The sequence below is a fragment of the Mus caroli genome, chromosome 4 (genome assembly GCF_900094665.2).
Source record: "Mus caroli chromosome 4, CAROLI_EIJ_v1.1, whole genome shotgun sequence".
Taxonomy (NCBI): domain Eukaryota; kingdom Metazoa; phylum Chordata; class Mammalia; order Rodentia; family Muridae; genus Mus; species Mus caroli.
Window position 1 is genome coordinate 133,695,009 of NC_034573.1, and position 6,740 is coordinate 133,701,748.

Sequence of the window (6,740 nt, forward strand, 5' to 3'; positions counted from 1 at the left end):
AAGTCAATCTTATCAGATATTAGAATGGCTACTCCAGCTTGTTTCTTCATACCATTTGCTTGGAAAATTGNTTTCCAGCCTTTCATTCTGAGGTAGCGTCTATCTTTTTCTCTGAGATGAGTTTCCTGTAAGCAGCAAAATGTTGGGTCTTGTTTGTGTAGCCAGTTTGTTAGTCTATGTCTTTTTGTCTGGGAGTTGAGTCCATTGATATTAAGAGATATTAAGGAAAAGTAATTGTTGTTTCCTGTTATTTTTGTTGTTAAAGTTGGCATTCTGTTCTCAGGATTCTCTTATGAAGAACTGTGAATGGCCCAAGACAGTTAAATCATGGGTTTTCTGGGTAGGTCTATTTACAAGGGGAAAGATTATCTTAGATGGATTCAGGAATGAAAGGCTGAGTGGCTATGCAAGGTTTACAGGTAGTATGTGCTTGGGCCATGTATGTCCAGGTTTATGAACTTTAATTTAATGAACTCTACCTATGGGTTCATATTGATTTCAAAAATAACGAAAATAAGTTTATTTACAGTACTCAAGCCAGTTCAGGCTGAATTTGTCCTAAAGTGAGTCATAACCAGATATGTTTACTCAGAGACTTGAACAGAAATTGCCTATAATTATTACTGGGAACAGAGAAATGTAAACTATCCTTCAGAGATTGAAGTATGTGTAGCCCTGTATATTCAGTGCTCATAAGTTTTAGAGGCCAATGGTGAATTGTTTGTAGAGGGGTACATGTGCCTTCGGCATACATATAAAGGTGCTTGGATGCTAACTTCATTAATACAAATGGAGATTGTGCAAAACTCAAAGACTTCGGGCATGACCAAAACTATTGTCTACCTTTTTCTGCCTGCAAACAATAGCTTCAACCTCTGATTGTCCCTGCAGGCATATATGGAGAAGAAGTCTTAAATAGCTTTGGACCTACAGAGTGTTTCAGATGGGAACAGCTCATCTCACAAGGTGAATTTCATTAAAAATTTGGTCCTTCCAAATTTAGGGTTTTAATTTACTGGGTGATGGTAACATTGTAGAATATTCCAGGAACAGGAATGGGGTGTGTCCTTGTGCAAGTATGCATGTCTAGAAAGCCTGAGTGTCCAGAAACCATCTTTAGGCTTCACAACAAAAATATTAAAATAATGTATTTATTGTGAAATTCACCTACCAAGCAAAGGTTATATGTAGAGCACACATATTCACATGTGTACAATTTGTACCGTTGGAAGAATAGACAAATCAAATCCTGTATACTTAATCTCTCCCCTACTTAAGCAGTGTTCTCATTATGTTCTTCCTAACAGTTAATTTCTATCTTTCTCTAACTAGTTATAAAAACGATCAAGAAGAATCAAGATTTGGTTGAGAGTTAATAATCCAACAGGTATGAAAGATTTGTTTAACATAGGACCATTGAAATTTAGCCAGCCAGGTTATCCCATACCTTTAATTTCTCCCCACTCCAGGGCAAGGCAGGAGGTGTTTAAAGAATTCATAGCCAAATGTGGACCAGAGAACCTAGTCTTATGCAAAAGAAAAAAAATGGAGTTATGATATGGCTCCAAGATACAGTGCTTGCCTGGGATGTCTCAGATTCTCATTCCATCACACAACAACACACACACACACACACACACACACACACACACACACGAATGCAAATTTAATGCACACTGGTAATGGAATGGGGTAATGATAATCCAAGCCCCGGACACCAAGGCAGAAGAATTGTCATGGGAAATAGAGCCCCATCATAAAATATACACAACAAATGACTGGAGAGTTGGCTCAGCAGATGAGAGCACTGAATCCTTTTCCAGAAGTCCTAAGTCCAATTCCCAGCAAAAAACATGGTGACTCACAACTACTAGTAATAGGATCCCAAATCCTCTTCTGTCTGAAGAGAACAACAGATTAGTTACATATATAAAATGAAGAAACAAACCACATACACAATATATTCAGATGGTACAATTAGCCATATTAATAAAGGATTTGAGGTTACAGCTGAGTTTGCAAAAGAGCACTTGACAGTATTTCCTCACCCACTCAGGTTCTTCTCATTTTAAATTTACTTCTCAATTTGAAGTTCGTCAGAGTATTTTACCTGCTTATATTTCTGATAAGGACTATCCGATTTATTTGTTTTTCTTTTTGAATTTCTTATTAGGTATTTTCTTCATTTACATTTCAAATGCTATCCCAAAATTCCCCTATACCCTTCCCCACTCCACCCCCATACCCAAAGCACCTGCAGCTGAGTGGACTCTTGATAAACTCATAGGACAGGGGAAATATGTGTCTGAGAAACACCAACTTAAATTCCCCACTGAACTCCTGTCACAAGTTAATGAGGTTGCCCTTGGGGCATGGCGGGCCATCCCTTCAAAGGGCTCTATGACTACCCCATCGACCAAAATTATTCAGGGAGCTCAGGAGCTTTGCAATGAGTTTGTGAGGAGACTCTTAGAAACTGCTGAAAAGGTCCTGAGCCCTGAGGAAAATAATAGCAAGTTTATAAAACAGTTGGCCTATGAGAAAATACAAAATCTGCCTGAAAGGCTGTTCTACGAGGCCAGACTAAAAATAAGACTCCTGATAATTTTGTGAGACTTTGCCGTGACATAGATACCTTCACCCATAGGATCTCGCAGAGCCTTTCTCAGAGTGTGAATTTGGCTGTGGGAGCTGCCTTGCAAACTCTTGGCCCTTCCAAAAGTTGTTTTAAATGTGGACAGTTTGGACATTTTGCCAAACAATGTCCCCTGACACAGGGCATATCGACTGCTATGCCTTGACCCCGGGGGCAACACCCCCCAATGACTAATACTGTGTGCCCCAGATGCAAAAGAGGCAAACATTGGGCAAATCAATGTCGATCCAAATGGATGCCATGGGTAAACCTTTGCCACCCCTTCAAGGAAACGGCATGAGGGGCCAGCCCCGGCCCCAAGACCCATCCATTTTCTGCTGGCCTCGGGGACCAGTCAGCAGATAACAATGCCCCAACTTTCCCCTGCTCCACCCCACTCCTCGGAACAACCCCAGGGAACGCAGGATTGGACCTGTGTACCTCCACCAGTACAATTTTAAAACATGAAAATGGTGTTCAGGTCTTACCTACTTGTGGAGAGCCGTGAGCAATCGCCATTACAAGATGGCACCGGCTTCTGCTGTGCCTAACTGGTAAACAAGCAATGTGCGCAGGTGCAAGAGTGAATTTGTGCCAACTCACAGCCCATCCCGGGGCGTCATAATGGTGTAATGAGCAAGTAACCAACCAGGTGCAGACACGCCACTCTAGGGTGTATATAAGCCACACCATTTCTGGGTTAGGCATCTTCCTCTTCAAGCTGACACAATAAAGCTTTGCTGCAGAAGGATCCGGTAGTCCCTGTGCATTCTTGCTGGCGAGATGATAGCGCAGGACATTTGGTGCCGAAACCTGGGAATGCCATACCATCGCTGGCTCTGAGGAGACCCTCCGTTCGTGGGGCGGATTCAGAACTGCAGGACGAGGTAAGCTCTGTAAGATTCGGTCTTGAATTTTCTCCCAATTTAGAGGCCTTTATGGTTGTTTTTACGGCGCTTGTTCTTTTCCTTTGGTTTTGTTTTGCTTCCACTGGTGGAACTGCTGACTGGTTCTCAGTCGCAGTCCAGCATAGTTAGATAAAAGAGTGGTATTGGAGCCTCTCACTTGGTGGTGACCACCTTACAGTTGGTCTTGAAACAGCGTGGCTTAAAGATCACCTCTAAGACTCTAGAAGGCTTTGTTAAAGAGATAGATCGTATAGTGCCATGGTATGAGTGCTCAGGGTCTTTAAATATTGCCTCCTGGGAGAAAATAAAAGGAGATCTAGTCAGAGAGCAGCAGATTGGCAAGCTTAAAGCAGGGACCATGCCGTTGTGGAAACTGATAAGATCGTGTTTAAAAGATGAGGAATGTCAACAGATGGTTAAGGCAGGAAAGAGGGTACTCGAGGAGGTTCAGGACAGTCTATCAGAAGCAGAGTGGGGAGAGAGGTTAGGAGCTCAGAGAAAAAGAGGTGCACCTAAGAAAAAAGGCCCTTCCGCGGACCTTGAGCCCGAGGAAAAGAGAGACAAGGGAAAGGATTGCCTGGGAGAGATTAGAAAAAGGGATGGGAAGGGAGAGAAGAAGAAAGATCGAGCTAAGGAGGCCCCTAAGGAGAAGAGCCTCTATCCACCGTTAGATGAGTTTGAGGCTCTAGGTTTTGATAGCTCAGGATCAGATGAGGAGCTTGACCCCTCTGAGGAAATGGACTTAAAGAGGAGGCAGCCCGTTATGAGGAAGAAAAATATCATCCAGATGAGAGACGAGCTAATCAGTTACAGAACAAGACAAAAGCAATCAGAGACAAAAGTCAGCTCGCTGCGCGGTCTCCGGGCCCTCAACCTCTTGGTCCTAGTGCCCCTCTGCCCTATGTGGAGAGGTACCATTCAGACTCATTTATTCCAAAAGAGGAACAGAGAAAAGTGCAGCAAGTGTTTCCGGTCTTTGAAGGCACAGATGGCAGATGCATTCACGCCCCAGTGGAGTACATACAGATTAAGGAGCTTGCTGAGTCAGTCTGTAACTATGGAATCAATGCCAATTTTACTATAGTGCAAGTAGAAAGACTTGCTACTCTGGCTTTGACTCCTGGGAACTGGATGACTGTGGTGAAAGCGGCAGCCCCTAATATGGGAATGTATCTAGAATGGAAAGCCTTGTGGCAAGATTCCTGCCAAGCACAGGCAAGGGCCAATGCCACCACTGAAGGGGACCAAAGAACATGGACTTTTGATTTGCTTACAGGTCAGGGACAATATGCTGCTAACCAGACAAATTATCATTGGGGAGCGTATGCCCAGATCTCAACTGCCGCTGTTAAGGCATGGAAGGCACTCTCTAGGAAAGGAGAGGCAGGCGGGAATCTAACAAAGATCATTCAGGGCCCCTAGGAGCCATTCTTAGACTTTGTGGCCAGAATGACAGAAGCAGCAGGAAGAATTTTTGGAGATCCAGAANCAGCTATGCCTTTAATTGAACAGTTGGTCTATGAACAGGCTACACAGGAATGCAGAGCAGCCATTACACCCAGAAAGAGCAAAGGATTGCAGGACTGGTTAAAGGTTTGCCGTGAGCTTGGAGGGCTGCTCACTAATGCTGGTTTTGCAGCCACCATTCTACAAGGGCAGAAGCGACCTGATACGGCTGAGCTCAAACTCTGCTATAATTTTCGCAAACCAGGACACTTGGAAAAGAACTGCAGACCCCTTGTCAAAAGAAGAGCGCCAAGGCTGTGTACTAAATGTGGGAAAGGATATCATTGGCCCAGAGATTGTTGGTCAGTTAAGGACATTCGAGGCCAGCCCCTTCAGCCAGGACTTCCTCAAGCAGTAGAGAATTAGGGCATTCCAAAAAACGGGTATCAGGACCCCAAGTCTTAGGGCCCCAAAACATGTGGGACCGTGGCAGGCAACAGGTGGACCCCACAGTCCGCAGGGCAACAAAAAATTCAGCAGGATTGGACCACCGTTCCAACACCCAATTCATGCTAATGCCCCAAATGGGGGTACAGCCCGTCCCTACTGACTACAAAGGGCCTCTGCCATCTGGAAGTGTCGGCCTAATACTGGGCCGGGCTTCTTTAACCTTACAAGGACTTGTTGTACACCCCGGGGTAGTTGACCCAGATTTTGAAGGGGAACTTCAGGTTCTCTGCTCCTGCCCTCAGGGTGTTTTTTCCATTTGGCCAGGGAACAGGATTGCTCAATTGATAATTCTCCCTAGCTTGCATAGTAGCTTTCCCTTATCAGGTATTTCCCGACCCTTCAGAAAGATTGGTTCCTCAGGAAATGATTCTGCTTATTTAATAATGCCTCGTGACTCCAGGCCATCCTTAGAATTAGTTATAGAAGGAAAACAATTTATAGGGATTTTAGATACAGGAGCAGATAAAAGTATCATCTCTTCCCACTGGTGGCCAAAAGCCTGGTCTGTCACTCAGTCATCACATTCTCTACAAGGTTTGGGGTATCAGTCCTGCCCCACTATTAGTTCCCGTTCTTTGAGCTGGCAAGCTCCTGAAAGTCAAATGGGACAATTCACTCCTTATGTCTTACCACTCCCAGTTAACCTCTGGGGGAGAGACATTTTACACGCAATGGAAATGACCTTGACTAATGAATACTCGCCAAAAGCTATTCAAATGATGAAAAGAATGGACTATAAGGAAGGAAAAGGATTGGGAAAAAGAGAACAGGGTAGACTTAAACCTATCCCTCAAGAAGGTAATAATGGGAGACAAGGTTTGGGTTTTTCCTAGGGGCCGTTGAGGGCTCCATTCCCATACCATGGCTTACAGAGGAAGCTGTATGGGTTCCTCAATGGCCTCTCTCCTTTGAAAGGTTAGAAGAAGCCACAAAACTGATCTCTGAATAGCTATGCTTGGGTCATTTAGAGCCTTCTACCTCATCCTGGAAATCTGGCAAATGGCGCTTATTACATGATTTTAGAGCAATTAATGCACAAATGCGCCTGTTTGGGTTGGTTCAGCGAGGTCTACCACTGCTTTCCACACTACCCCAAAATTGGGAAATTATAATTATAGATATTAAAGATTGTTTTTTCTCTATACCTTTATGCCCTCAAGATAGGCAGAGATTTGCATTTACCATCCCAGCCATTAACCATTTAGAGCCTGATCAAAGATACCAATGGAAGGTCCTACCTC